Source organism: Spea bombifrons, chromosome 3 (genome assembly GCF_027358695.1).
Source record: "Spea bombifrons isolate aSpeBom1 chromosome 3, aSpeBom1.2.pri, whole genome shotgun sequence".
Classification (NCBI taxonomy): Eukaryota; Metazoa; Chordata; class Amphibia; order Anura; family Pelobatidae; genus Spea; species Spea bombifrons.
The window spans coordinates 42,922,961-42,939,341 of record NC_071089.1 but is presented as its reverse complement, the minus strand read 5'-3'; positions in this window follow the sequence as shown (position 1 = coordinate 42,939,341).

Genomic DNA, 16,381 nt, shown 5'->3' with positions numbered 1-16,381 from the left:
GCCAGGTCCGGTCCTGCCGCATGCACGCGGTCCTCTGCACGCCACCTAGTGGCGCCAGCCGGTACTACCGCTCCTTTAAGGATTTTACGATCCGCCAATCCCAAGATGGCCGCGAACCGGAAGTGATGTAACGGCACTTTGAAATTTTGGCGGGAATTTGGTAATTGATGCCTGGACTTCCTCTGCCTATTTAAGAGCCTCAGAAACCTTCCTGCCTTGCCTTCTGATGGTTGTACCTATCTTGTATAGTGTCATCTCAGTACGCGTTCCTGTTTGATTTCCCATTACCGACCCGGTTTGTTCCTGTTTCTGATTCCTGGCGTTTGACTCTGGCTTACCCTGCAACGATCCTGACTTCTGGCTTCCTGACCTCGGCTTACCCTGCAACGATCCTGACTTCTGGCTTCCTGACCTCGGCTTACTCATTGGCTGTTCTGTACTGGACTCTGTTGTTCTGTCTATTGGACTTGCACACGCTGTTCTACCTGATTACAGGTTCTACCTGACGCTGTGCGTGACAGAATCAGAAGGCCAATATGAGACCTGCATCGGTAGGACAGCAGAGCTCTACGGAGGATCGTCTGGATGGGATGGATCACCGTCTGGATCAGTTTGCCCAAGCCCTCCAGACGTTGCTGCAACGCACCGATCCAGCGCTACAAGGTCCTTCGTCTATTGCAGTCGACTACGGCAACATGGGCTCTACGCCAAACTGGAGAAATGCGAGTTCGAGGTACGCAAGGTCTTGTTTTTGGGGTATGTCATTTCTCCGGAGGGTTTTGAGATGGATCCTTCCAAAGTACAAGCTATCAAGGATTGGCCGCAGCCTGTGGGTCTGAAACCATTACAGCGCTTTCTGGGATTTGCCAACTATTACAGGCGTTTTATCAGAGACTATTCTAAGATCGCTGCTCCTCTGACGGCTCTGACCAAGAAAGGGGCCACTACCATCGAATGGCCACCCGCTGCCGTCTCCGCTTTTGACCGGTTGAGGGAGAGGTTTACTACTGCTCCGGTACTGCGACATTCGGATCCCCTTCTACCGTTTGTTCTGGAAGTGGATGCCTCAGAGACGGGCGTGGAGGCTGTCCTATCCCAGAGGGCCTCGTATATCGGTCCATTACACCCGTGTGGATTTTTCTCCAGGAGATTTTCTTCCGCGGAGAGGAATTAGGACATCGGCAACAAGGAATTGTTGGCGGTTATTCTTGCCCTGGAGGAGTGGCGACATCTACTGGAGGGGGTACAAGTTCCTACTTTGATCTTAACGGATCATAAGAACCTACAGTACATCGAGACCACAAAATGTCTCAATCCTCAGCAAGCAAGATGGTCCCTGTTCCTGTCACGATTTCCCTTTGTTTTGACCTACCGTCCAGGATCCAAGAATGTCAAAGCTGACGCTCTCTCACGCATGCACACGTTTCCTGAAGAGGAGTGTCACGAACCCGAGGCAATTGTTCCTGCGACCAAGGTCATGGCTGCTGTCTGACTTACCTGTCATACTCCCCTGTTGGATCGTATTGCCAGTATGCAAACTCAAGCTCCGGTGTATCTACCAGCTGGTAAATTGTTTGTTCCTGTTCGTTTCCGGTCTCGAGTCCTCCGTCTTTCTCATGGTTCCAGGACGGCGGGACATCCAGGAATTACACGCACTAAGGAGCTCGTGTCCAGAACTTTTTGGTGGCCGAATTGGGTCAAGGACACTGTCCTATTCGTCCAGTCCTGTACCAAGTGTGCAGCTAACAAGTCTTCCAAGAGACGACCGGCCGGCCTGTTGCGTCCTCTGCCTCTTCCTTCGACTTCGTGGACGCACATAGCCATGGACTTTATTGTGGACTTACCCAACTCCAGAGGTCATACTGTTATACTTATGGTTGTTGATCGCTTTTCCAAAATGGCTCATATGATCCCGTTGAAGAAATTGCCCTCTGCTGCCATGTTGGCCGAAGTTTTTATACGTGAGATCGTCCGTCTCCATGGATTACCCACCGAGATTGTCTCCGACCGAGGTTCACAATTCGTAGCACGCTTCTGGCGTGAATTTACTAAGGCCTTGGGCATTACTCTGGCATTCTCGTCCGCGTATCATCCACAGTCCAACAGAGCAGCGGAGAGGGCTGATCAACACTTGGAGCAATATTTACGCCTGTTTGTCAATAACCACCAGGACAATTGGGTTAATCTGCTACCCTTCGCTGAGTTTGCCCGCAACAACTCCGTACAAGAGTCCACTGGAGTGTCGTCATTCTTCTGTTTGTATGGTCTGCATCCACAGTCCTTTCCCGGAACGTTTCCTGCCTCTACGGTTCCAGAATTACAGGAGAGATTGGCTTCCATACGGTCCACGTGGTCTTCCGTACTAGAGACTTTGCAACGGGCGGGCAGGCGTCAGGAGCATCAGGCAAATAAAAGACGCTCCAGTGCTCCTGCGTATTTGCCTGGAGAGAAGGTCTGGTTGTCTACCCGGCAGGGGCGGGCTGGGCCGGGGGGCAGGGGGGCAATTGCCCCCCAGGTCGCCCTGAATCTACATTAAATGGCCGCGCGGCCGCCCATTTAAGCGGCCGATTCGGCCACACCAGCGCCGTCTTTAACGCCCGCAGCATCCGCGGTAGGCCGGCCGAGCTGGCCGGCACACCGAAAAGCTGCCGATGTGGCTGTGACTCTTAAAGCGGCCAGCTTTAAGAGTCACAGCCACATCGGCTGCAATGGTTAATCATTAAGCGGCCATAAGACACGCTGGCCGCTTTAAAATCATTAAGCGGCCAGCGTGCCTGCACAGTGCCGCCCAGTGTCCTGTGTGACTCCGCCCCCTTGAGCGGCACGTCACATAGTCAATGTGATGGGCCGCTCAAGGGGGCGGAGTCACACGGAACAGCTCCTCGTGACAGCTAGAAGAGCACGTTGGAGCACAGGAGCAGTGAAGGATGCGGCAAAAATGTAAGTATTAAAAAAATAGTTGGAGTAATAGGCGGAAGGGGAGCCATATTCAAGGGGGGGCTGCATTGGGACAACAATTAAATGCAAAATGGGGGTGGCTATACACAAAGGTGGTGGGTGGGGGGCTGGGTTTAAATTACATGGATCAGTCATTAACAATTCAAAGACACAATACACAAGGGAGGGGGCTGGCTGGGGACATCACATAAATAAATACACAAGGGTGTTGGGCATAATGTACAAAGGGGGCTGGCTGTGGGCACAAAGCCACATGGGGCAATACAGAAGGGGCATAATGTACAAAGGGGTCTGGCTGGGGAAACAAATCCACATGGGGCAATACACAAGGGTGTGGGGGGAAATACATTAAAACCAAAGGGGGGGGGGCTGGCTGGGCTGGGCATCAATACACAAGGGGGAAAAACAAACAAACAACAAACCATTGTGGAAAGCATTTTGGATGTGGGTGTCAGTGTCGCAGAGCCTGTCCTGGTGTGTGTGTGTTTGGATATCGGTGTGGCAGAGCCTGTCCTGGTGTCTGTGTGTTTGGCTGTCTGTGTGGCAGAGCCTGTCCTTGTGTGTGTTTGGGTGTCGGTGTGGCAGAGCCTGTCCTGGTGTCTGTGTGTTTGGCTGTCTGTGTGGCAGGGCCTGTCATGGTGTGTGTGTGTGTTTGGGTGTCAGTGTGGCAGAGCCTGTCCTGGTGTGTGTGTCTGAGTGTCGATGTGACAGAGCCTGTCCTGGTGTGTGTTTGGATGTTGATGTGGCAGAGCCTGTCCTGGTGTCTGTGTGTTTGGCTGTCTGTGTGGCAGGGCCTGTCATTGTGTGTGTGTGTTTGGGTGTCAGTGTGGCAGAGCCTGTTCTGGTGTGTGTGTCTGGGTGTCGGTGTGGCAGAGCCTGTCCTGGTGTTTGTGTTTGGGTGTCGGTGTGGCAGAGCCTGTCCTGGTGTGTGTGTTTGGGTGTCGCTGTTGCAGAGCTTGTACTGGTGTGTGTGTGTTTGGGTGTCGGTGTTGCAGAGCTTGTACTGGTGTCAGGGCAGGCTGTTTGGGGACAAAATTGGCTCACCCTGGGCTGTTTGGGGACAAAGTTGGCTCACTCTGGACTGTAATTTGTTAATGTTATCTTGGTGCTGGTCGGGTTCTATGTGGGCAGTGTGGACACCAGGGCTGGCTTTGGGGGTGTGCATCCTGTGATCTATGCCTGTAATTTAGGGGGTTTTATCTGTACCTTTAATGCTTAGTTGTTATGTTATTTCCAGTTGATCTGGACCTGCAAAGCTGGGTTTGTGTGTTATTCTGCTATGCTATGTTTGCATACATTATTTATGTATACCTGCAAATACAGAGTTTGTATTTCTTATTCAGTTGATCTATACATGCACGTGCTGTTTACATGTGTTGTTTATTTGATCTATACCTGAACTACCGGGACTAAGTAAAACAGAGGTGTGGCTTAGTGAATGAGGGACAAAGGGACTCTGGGGATAATTACAGGCAGGGGCCCAAGGAAATGCCTAGGGTCCAATTTTTCCATATTTACATTTTATTTTGTTACAAAGATTAGCTGTTTTTTAATGTATTAAACATCATTTTTTTTACTCCCAGTCCCATCACATTACATCAATATGCGCTAGAAAATCAGGAAAAGATGGGCATGTATAGTGGGCTGATTCGGTGGCGCAACGGGCCACTTGACTAGACTTGCCCCCCAGGCCTTAGGCTGCCAGCCCTCCCCTGCTACCCGGTACCTCAAACTCAGGGTTCCTTCCATGAAGTTGGCTCCACGTTTTATTGGTCCTTTTCCTATCATTCGTCGGATCAATCCCGTAGCCTACGAACTTCTCTTACCTCGTACTCTTCGGATTCCTCGAGTCTTTCACGTTTCGCTCCTGAAGCCTCTGGTGTGTAATCGATTCACTACCACAAGACCGACTGCTGCGGGGACTTCTGGTACAGATCCACCTCGGCGTTGTCCTCAGATGATTCTGGCCACTCGCAGACAACAGGGGAGCGTGCAGTATCTGATCCACTGGAGAGGTCTTGGTCCTGAGAGTCGCTCCTGGGTACCCGCTGCTCGTCTCAACGCTCCTCGTCTGGTACGGGTCTTCCTCGCCAGAAGACGGGTTGGTCTTGCCAAGGGTCGTCCAGTGGCCGCCCCTTCGAGGGGGGGTACTCTCACTTACCTGGCTGCCGGTGCTTCTGGGTCCTCGGACCGGCAGCCGCCGAGAAGAAGAGGGAGACCTCCCACCGTGTCGCGGCAGCCGCAGCCGCCACGGAGAAGAGGGAGACCTCCCGCCTTACCGCAGCAGCTGCAACCGCCGCGGAAAAGAGGGAGACCTCCCGCCTTACCGCAGCAGCCGCAACCACCGCGGAGGAGAGGGAGACCTCCCGCCTCTTCGAGACAGCCTCCGCCGCCGCGAGGAAGGGGAAAACCTCGCGGTTCCTCTCGTCGATCGCCCTCTGCTGGAGCCAGGTCCGGTCCTGCCGCATGCACGCGGTCCTCTGCACGCCACCTAGTGGCGCCAGCCGGTACTACCGCTCCTTTAAGGATTTTACGATCCGCCAATCCCAAGATGGCCGTGAACCGGAAGTGACGTAACGGCACTTTGAAATTTTGGCGGGAATTTGGTAATTGATGCCTGGACTTCCTCTGCCTATTTAAGAGCCTCAGAAACCTTCCTGCCTTGCCTTCTGATGGTTGTACCTATCTTGTATAGTGTCATCTCAGTACGCGTTCCTGTTTGATTTCCCGTTACCGACCCGGTTTGTTCCTGTTTCTGATTCCTGGCGTTTGACTCTGGCTTACCCTGCAACGATCCTGACTTCTGGCTTCCTGACCTCGGCTTACCCTGCAACAATCCTGACTTCTGGCTTCCTGATCTCGGCTTACTCATTGGCTGTTCTGTACTGGACTCTGTTGTTCTGTCTATTGGACTTGCACACGCTGTTCTACCTGATTACAGGTTCTACCTGACGCTGTGCGTGACAATGTATAGGAAAAATGAAAGTGTAATTAAAAATAGGTAATAAAATGAGATATATTTAAAAATAGGATGTATTTAAAAAATATAGATGTATATATAAAAAAATTAAATGAATGTAAAAAATATGGAATAAGAGTTTAAAAAATATAAATATATAGAAAATATATGAAATATATAAATATATTAAAATCGATATAAAAATGTAAATAAATAGGTTAGAAATATATGTGATACAGTATGTACAAATGAATATTAAAAAATATGAATATATAAAATGTATATAAATGAGTTTATAATAAAAGAAAAAAATCTATATATTTAAATGAATGTTAATATGTCCAATTCAACATTTAAACCTTCCTTTTTGTAGGTTTGAAATTTATATATCCACTCAGTCTCTCTTTTACTTAACATTTCTTTAATATCGCCACCTCCCCAATGGGGAGATACCATATCTATCCCCACCATCTTAAAATCAGGGAGGGAGAATTTATCACAATTAACACAGTGTTTGGGGACACTGTGTTTGAGATTTTTGTTTCTTATTCCCCCCAAATGTTCCAGACCCCTTATTTTTAATTCTCTTGATGTGCGGCCTATATATTAAATGCCGCACTTACATTCTGAAAGATAAATGACGTTTTTTGTTTTACAATGAATAAAATGTCGAATTTCATATTCTTTTTTTGTAATTGTGCATTTAAATGTGGTCATCTTTTTATCTTGTAGATTACATGTCTTGCAAAATTTACATACCCCACATCGGTGGAAACCTAGAGGTTTTTGTGCTAAAAAATGTTCTTCCGTTTGAATTCTCGGAAGAGCACTAGGTGCTACAATATTTTTCAAATTATTCAATTTTTTATATATAATTTTTGGTTCCTCCGGTAAGTGGTTTTGTAGAATGTTATCTCCCTGTAATATAGGCCAACATTTTTTTGATGGCGCTCTTAATTTGTGCCGCTCTATCATTGTATTGGGTAAAAAAAGCAAAATTAAAATCCATATTCTCTTGTGATTTTTCTTTATTTAGTAACAAGTCACCTCTCTTTATATTTTTAACTTGTGTGAAACTGTCTGTTAGTAATTTTTTAGGAAAATTTCTTTCTTCGAATTTCTTAATTAAATGTTGACTTTGTGACATAAAATCCTTGTCTTGTGTACAATTTCTGCGAATCCTCGCTAATTTTCCTTTCGGAATGTTTTTAAGCCATTGCGGATGGTGACGGCTAGAAAAGTCGATGAAGCCGTTTCCGTCGGTTGGTTTGAAGAAAGTTTTAGTGTCTATTTTTTCATCTGTTACACCAATTAAAGTGAGGTCCAAAAAATCAATTTGTTTTTAATTTATATTCGAAGTAAATTTTAAATTATAATTGTTTTTGTTGATATGTACTAAAAATTTATCTAGATCCTCCATTGATCCATTCCAAATAATTAAGACGTCATCAATGTAGCGTTTCCAGAGGACCAGATTTGCACCAAACGGGTTATTAGTCCAGATGTTGTTGGACTCCCAATCTGCCACATATAAATTGGCGTAGCTTGGTGCAAATCTGGTCCCCATGGCCGTTCCACATTTTTGCAAATAAAATTGTTTGTCAAATAAGAAATAGTTGTGAGTAAGGATAAAACGGATACACTCCAAAATAAATTCACTTTGTTTATGGTCCATTTTTTCATCTGTGTCAAATACCCTTTCAATTGCTTTAATCCCTTGTTCGTGTGGGATTACAGTGTACAAAGAGGCTACATCCACCGTAGCCCAAATATATTTTTCTGACCAGATGATATTTTCCACAATATTTGATATGTGTATAGTGTCCTTAACATACGAAGGAACAGATGTTACAAATTTTTGTAGAAAATAATCCACATATTGTGACACATTATTCGTAAGAGAATCAATCCCACTAATTATTGGACGACCAGGGGGATTTTTAGGGTCTTTATGGACTTTAGGTAGAAAATAGAATATAGCAATTTTTGGAAACTTGATATTTAAAAAGTCAAACTCCTTCTTATTTAAGATGTTATTATTCTTGCCTTCCAATAATAATTTATATAATTCATTTTGAAATACTTTTGTAGGGTTATCTTTCAATTTCTCATATGTACTTTCATCATTCAGCAACCTGTATGATTCATTCATATAATAAATTCTATCTAATATAGCTGTGGCCCCCCCTTATCAGCAGCTTTAATGACAATTTGTTTATTTTCTTTTAAAGTTTTTAGACTTTCTTATTGTCATTCTCAAATTTGCTGAACTCTTTAAGGAGCATATCAGAAAAAACTTCCAAATGCTCACCCTTACTTTGTTGGGGAAAAAAAAGCAGATTTAGGTTTAAACCCAGTATGAATAAAAGGATCTATCTTATCACTACAGTCAATACAATCATTATCTTTCTTCAGAAAAAACTTTTTTATAGTTAATTTTCGGACATATTTTTGAACATCTATAAACAGGTTAAAATTGTTTGGACCCCTATTTGGGGCAAACTTTAAACCTTTATTTAACAAAGATTATTCTGCTGAGTTTAAGTGATGTGCTGATAGATTCATTATTTCGTTTTTAGGGGTACTCTCAAGTTTTAATAATTTTCCCTTTCCTCTATGTCCTCTTGATATCTTAGGGTTTTTCTTTTCTTTATTGGGGAGCAGGTTGTCGTTGGAAATTTCAATTCGTGGTCTATGCGTGAATGGTGTGTTTGATCCCTCAATATAGGCCTTCTTTTTGGGGATGGCCCCCTGGATAAAAAAGCCTTGTTAAATTCATTGGGGGCCTGAGACCTATTTCTAGTCATAATGGGTGATCGGATAGGCGAGGAATCTGATTTTCTCTTTGGAGTTAATTTCATAGATGTTCTAGTACTTTCTCTTGGTTCTCTAGTATATTGACTAAATACAGGTCTATAATTTCTGTATTGTCGTTCTATATGATTTTCCCCAGAAGTTCTAAATGTAGAATTCTGGGAATATTGTCCATTATTTCTATTCTCATAGTGTGTGTATTGTTAGGGTTAGTTTTTTAGGTTAGAGTTAGTGTTAGAATCAGGGTTAGGGTTAGGGTTAATGATAGGTTTAGAGTTAGGGTTAGGAGTAGGTTTAATGTTAGGTTTTTTGATACATTATACATAATATGCATATATACATTTTAATTACATTATTTATATACTTACATACATATATTATTTATATTTATTTTACATATATTTTATTACTTATTTATATACATTATTCACATATTTATATATATATATTTATACATATTTAATATATATTTAATTACACACATACATATATATTTCATTATTCATTTACATATATATATATTTACTACTCTACACAACTAATTTATATGGATTATATTATTATTATTATATATATTATTGTCCTAATCACTGTTTAATGAATTCCTTTTTGATATTCCCCTTTGTCTGTCTCTATTTTTAATCTTCATCTCATCTCATTCTTTATTGGTTTACATTCATATTTCTACTTACCTTTTTCTTGGTTCTAATACACTGGTCATTAAACACACATACATTGTTTTGTTTTAAATATGTTTATTTACTAAACGTAAAAACGGCGTTAGTGTTTTCCTGAGAGCCTCGATGGGATTCCAGTGTGCAGACGTTTTGCGTGACAAGTGGGGCCGTTACCTTCTTTTATCGGGACTTTTACACAATAAACCAGCAGTCATCCTCAATGTTTACGCCCCGTCGACTCAGTCGACCTCCTTTTATCATCAGCTCTCGAATCTTCTCCTGCCGTTCCGCAACCACATGCTTATTGTAGGAGGTGATTTTAACACGTATGGGGACGCTTTCGTTGACCGGAGGGGTGCGACTGTGCGGCAGGGCTCTTCTCCAGCCTCTAAACAACTCAGAGACTTTGCTAAGACGGCGGCGCTTGTGGATATTTGGCGGCTTCACCACCCTAAGGACCTGGACTTCACCTTCTTCTCTCACCCCCACAGCTCTTACACGAGGATAGACTACATTTTCCTCAGTCAGAATCTGGCCCCGGCGGCCCATGCTTCGCGGATTCACCCCATCTCCTGGTCCGATCACGGCGCAGTGGAATGCTCCTTCTGCCCTAAAGACTGGACACCGGGAGCGCACCTGGCGCCTTGACGAATTCTTGCTTACGGACCCGGGGGTGCTGGGCGAGATCGTCTCCGACATCACGGAGTTTCACCGCTTCAATGACACTCCGGGCACTGACCCGCAGCTCCTTTGGGTTACTCATAAAGCCTTTGTCTGTGGCTCGTTCCTCCGCATCGCGGCCAGGAAGAAAAAGCTGCGGCGCCATGCCATAGACTCCCTCACTGCTAAACTTTCCTCACTAGAACAGGTCCACAAACGGATACTGGACCCCACTGTTCTCCGAGAAATTATTCAACTGCGGGGCGAATTAAACGTCCTTTTCGGCAACAACGTTCTACACTCCCTGAACCATACCAAGCAAAAATTCTTCGAGTCCGCTAATAAACCTGACGCTATGTTGGCGCGCCGGTTACGTTCCCAGAGGTAGTCACAGAATATCCATAAAATCATTGACTCTGCCGACACTCATTGGGTGTCACCTAAAGACATTGCTCAACAATTTGCGCTCTTTTACGGCTCTCTGTACGACGGCAACAAGGCCCCCAGGAACCGCTCCGGGAGTGATTACATTTGCCGCTTTGTTGACTCGCTGCCCGCCCCGAAACTCTCTGACCAGCAGGTTGAACTTTTAAATCAAGAAATTTCGGAGGACGAGCTCCTCGCTGCCATCTCCAGTGTAAAGTCAGCCAAGGCTCCGGGACCGGATGGCCTCCCGGGCTCCTACTATAAGAAATTTAAGGCGCAACTTCTGCCGCAGCTGCTACGTCTCTTCAATTCCTTCCTGGGGGGATCTATCCCCAAGCCTGAAATGCTGCAAGCTAAAATTATTGTTATCCACAAGGAGGGGAAAGACCCCTCTAGATGCGGCAGTTACAGGCCCATCTCGCTCATCAACGCGGATGTAAAGCTTTACGCTAACGTTCTGGCCACTCGCCTGGGCAAAGTCATCGCCTCTATCGTCCACCCCGACCAAGTCGGCTTCATCCCGCATCGAGAAGCACCTGATAACATCCAGCGCACGGTTGATCTGATTGAACTGGCGACACTCACCCACCAACCGACTATGTTGCTTGCGCTCGACGCCGAAAAGGCGTTCGACAGGATAGACTGGGCTTACATGTGGGAAACCCTGAGCTGGTTCGGCTTCCACGGCAATATTTTACGGGGTATCCGCGCTCTCTACGACGGCCCAACGGTTCTCTCAGATTTCGGGCTACAAGATCAATACCGCTAAATGTGAGGCCTTAAACGTGAGGCCTTAAACGTCAATTTGGATGCTGGGGTGCAACAGACTATAGCCATGTCCTTCCCGTTCCAGTGGAAACCATCGTCGCTTAAATACCTGGGCATTAATCTTACCAACAGCCCCCAGACGCTTTATGCTGCAAACTACCCCCCGCTCCTGTTGTTGCTACGTCAGGATCTTCGGCAATGGTCGCAGTACCACATTTCCTGGCTGGGCCGGATCTATGCGGTCAAAATGAATACACTACCACGTCCGCTGTACTTGTTTCGCGCCCTGCCAATTGCTGTCAACACCCGCGACATCGACTCGTTTCAGTCGTGCATATTCCAGTTCATATGGAACGGTAGGCGGGCCAGGATCAACCGGCACACAATGTACTTGCCTAAGGAGCGGGACGGCTTGGCGGTCCCATGCCTTCGCCTTTATTATCTGTCCGCCAGACTTTCGCAGATGGAATCCTGTTCTTTCCCGGCTGGCACACTGCCCTGGATTGACATTGAACGCCTCTGTTTACCTGACCATCAGCTCCAGTTATGCTTGTGGCTTGGCCGCGATCGGTTGCCGGGCCCCCCTCTTCTGTCCACTATGCAGACGTCCTACTCTCTCTGGAAGAAAGCCAGATTTAAGTACCAGTTGCGGGGACGTGTGTCCCAACTGACCCCATTGTTCTTTAGCCCCCTCTTCTCGGATAGTGTGGATACCCGACGATTTCAGTGGTGGATCGAGGCGGGCCTGTGTAGACTGGGTACCTTGGTGCGTAGAGGGCGAATACTTACCTTTGCGGAGTTGCTTGAACATAGTCGCATCCCCCAGGCCGAGAGGTTTCGATACCTACAAATCAGACATTTTGTGCACACTCTCCTATGTGAAGCCGGGGTCTCCGAGCTGACCCTCTTTGAACAGAGATTTCTTACCCGCCGCAGGCTACGGGGCTCTATCTCTTTTCATTACTCGTACCTCGTGGCCAAGACATACGTCTCTCCCCCGCCCTATCGGGCACGCTGGCATGCCGCCCTTCAACGCACCTTCGAGGATGATGACTGGTGCAGAGCGGCGACTAACACACATCACCTTACTGTTAACACAGTTATCAGAGAGCGGTCTTACAAGGTTATTGCCCACTGGTATCTCTCGCCGGTGCGGCTTTCCAAACTTTGCCCCACTTCCGACGCCAACTGCTTTCGCCACTGTGGCGATGTAGGCACTTATCTCCACGCCTGGTGGTCCTGCCGCTTGTCCTGCCTATCTGGTCTAAGTTTTTCCGGGATCTCTCGACGGCATTGGGCACTCCGGTGACTGCTTCCCCCCAGACGGCGCTACTGAACATGGATGTGTCGACGATGCAGCTGTCTGCTCCTGGGCGTAAACTAGTACATCGGATTTGTGCCGCTATTAAACAGGCCCTGGCCAGGAGGTGGAAGGGAGCCCCTCCAACCGCTGATGAAATTCAGTCCAACATTTGGCATATTATCTCTATGGAAAGGATTACGGCTAAACTTCATGATGAGATGCAGAAATTCTCCGATATTTTGGGACCAACTGTCTTGCCGTTGGTGTCCCTCTGACTCACCGTTGGTGTGGAGGCCTCTTCTATTGGGAACGTTTTTTTTGTTTTTTTTTCTCTCTTCTTCCCCGCTATCTCTTGGTGCTCTGTCCTCCCTTCCCTCCCCCTCCCCTGGTTGCGGCGCCGCCTGATGGCTCTGCTGCACTGCACGAGCACTATCGGTATAAAAAAAAAAAAAAACTGAAAATACTGTCGACTACTGTTTATTCAGGTTTCTTTATTTTTCTGCTCTGTACATGTATCTGCCGTACTGGTCATGTTTATATGTACCATCTCTTAATGCTATACCATGGGTGCCTTTAACCTTTTTGAAGTCCTTTTCATTCTCTTATGGGCCCTGATGGCTGTTTCATGCCTGGCTGTTTGTTTATATCTCTCTTACACCATTCGCTGTATTGATGTCGACACCAATAAACACAGCCTTAAGAGTGTCCAACTTATGCTTTATGAGCCTAAATTTTAATTTGGCTCTGAATATGGTAAGCAGGCTGCATTTGGGTTTCACAATTTTATTTGATGCAGTGAAAATAAAGTGCTCTCTGTATTAATCTGTTCTTCAATTAAGTTGAAGAATTTAAGTGTTTTTTCATGGTAATTCATCCCTCAGAGACGTAACCATGTTTGAATACTTAGATAGAAAAACAAAGGATAGTGCAATAATGTTTGGTAAATAATGATTCATAACTTTCACTCACATTTTAAGTGAGCAGTGAGGGTTCACAGAGGGTTATCTCTCTTATGGGAACACTATATGTACACCTGGCCATTACACCAACAGGGACTTTTATGACATTGCATTCTAAATACAGATTTTTTCAACCATGTCTTTATGGCCCTTGCTTGGTGCGCTGGGGCACAGTCATGGTTAGAGTAGAAAATGGTCTTCCGCAAACTTTTCCCGCAATGTTGGAAACATAGCATTGTCCAAAACGTCTTGGCATGTCCCCTTCAGCTCACAAATGCTCTACTGATTAAATGGGCGAAAATTCCCACAGAAACTCTCCAAAATCTTGTGAAAAAGCCTCCCCAGAAGAGCAGAAGCTGTTATAGCTGCAAAGGGGAAGCAACTACATATTAATGTCTACGTATTTAGAATGTGATGTTATCAAAGTCTTTGCTGGTATAATAGTCAGATGTCCCAAAAAAAAATAGCTGAGTCTAGCAGTTGTGAAACTGTCCTCCATCTAAGACTCCCGACATGTCAAACGTGGTCAAATGCACCCATGCACACAGGAACACATCCACAAACTTAAACACTTAACATACATACACATACAAGCACACAATAACATACACACATACAATTATACCCAAAAACATTCCCACACTAATATACTGTGACAGAAAGGCCGGTACAGTAGTGGATGGGCGGTATATAATTGTGTAATGGGTCCCTGGGGTGGAGTATCCAGAAGAGCAGGGTGGGCTGGTGCTCCAACAGTTTTTAAAAACCAGACCAGGATTTACAGGTGACCAAGTACTGCTCACCTGGTCTAATCAGGATTTAAAAAGCCCAGCTTGGTTCAATTCACTATCTCTTCTTATTGCCAGCCAAGAGAGCTGCTGGACAAAAAGATTTGCTGAATTCAGCTGCTGAATTGAAGAAAATAAAAATTTAAATTCTATCTGGATCTGGAATTGGCTTTTATATTACCCTAGAAGACAAGTGATTCTGAAAGATCTCTGACTAACTCCTTGTGCTTCAAAGGACGTTCAGTTACAATACCTAGAAAGATGCCTACAGTTACACACTTGAAAACACACTAACATACCCATAAAAACAGATGTGCACATTAACATACCCACAAACATACGCTATCATACCAAGAAACACATTCAAACACACATCATTGACCCTGCCTACCCCTAGATTTAACACATGGCGCTTTGTATTAGTGATGCCCAGGGCCAGCCCTAGACCAAGTGGCACTCTGGCAATATTCTCTTGTGCCCAAATGCACTTTAATTCATTTTAACCAGGAATAGGCCTGGAGATTTTTCATGGAGGACAGTTTCATAGCTGCTAGACTCCGCTAAGGACATTATAATTTAAAACAATAATAATACTGCCCCTGAGTTAAAAGTGTGTTACAGGGAATCATTCTCTTCCCTTTAAGTACGACAGGCCTGCCCTTACACACATATACACACATACACTGCTCTTACTCATGCTTGCCCACAAACACACACATTGCACTTGCCTGCACATATATACACATATGCACTACCCTTATACATGCCTGTCCACACATACATAAAATGCCTCCCCATAAACATAAATATACAGATACATACACATAAACATTGCCCATATATACACACATATAGACAATGCTTTTATACACCCACATATGCCTGCCCTTACACACACACACACACATAAACATTGTCCATATACATACCTCACCATATACCTCACCATATGTATATGCACCCCCTTAATCTACCCCTTCTTTCTCCCCGTCAGATCGCCTCTTCTTTTTTCCACATCAAATAGCCCTTCCACATCAGACACCCCTTCTTTCTCCCCATCAAACACCTATACCACATGTTTTCAACATCTTTTACCTTTCTCTTCTTCCTTTCTGCTTTCTCCTCCTTGTCTTGACGTGCAAGTTTCTTGGTGTACTGCATTCAACCATGCAAGTCATTGCAACCTACCTTACTAATCACAAATAAAAGTCATAAAAGGTGTTTTTGTTTTTTTTTTAATTTCACCATGTTTTTTTTATCTTTTATAGTAAATAAGACAATATGATCAAAATAATGGTATCTGAAGAAAGCCCATCTTGTCCTGAAAAAAACCCAATATATAAACATGTGTGGGTACACTAAATGGGTGAGGAGAAAATTACAAGCACCACAAAAGTGTTAAAACAGCCTCGGTCCCAAAGGCTACTAAAAGAAAAAATAAGCCCAGTCCTTAAGGGGTTAAAATAGCACCAAACATTAAGGGTGTGGCCTATAATCGGTTGCCGCCTATAATCGAGCCAATACGGTATATTTGGACATTCTAAAGTTACTATCACAGTGGTGGTTATGGATTCCTTGCCAATACTTTACTCAACAGGATATTTGCCACATGATCCTGCTGCTTGCTCATCAATGTAATTGTACAGGAGGTGCTTTGACCAAAGCTTCCTTACCTCATAAACCACATAGGTAATTTAGTTACACGCCTTGAAAGTGAATAAAAATCTTCTGGGAAAAAAGGAATAAATTAAATCAAAATATATATTTTTTTAAAATGCATAACACGGAGCTTCAACAGTGAACATCCTCTCTGCGAGAAGGTAGAATACAAAACTAAGCTCCGGCGGCAGTTGGAAGGAGATGAGCTGAAAGCTTGTGATTAGGTTCATCACTCTCAGAGAGGTAGTACACAATTCACAAATGTAAGGACTCTCTTCATGTGCTGTCACCATTTTAAGATAGAAAAACATGTTAACAAAGATAAGAATTGAGACAATGGATAGATCGTGAACATGGTATCATTATATAATTCATATATCATATATGAATAATTTTTTAAGCTAATTATA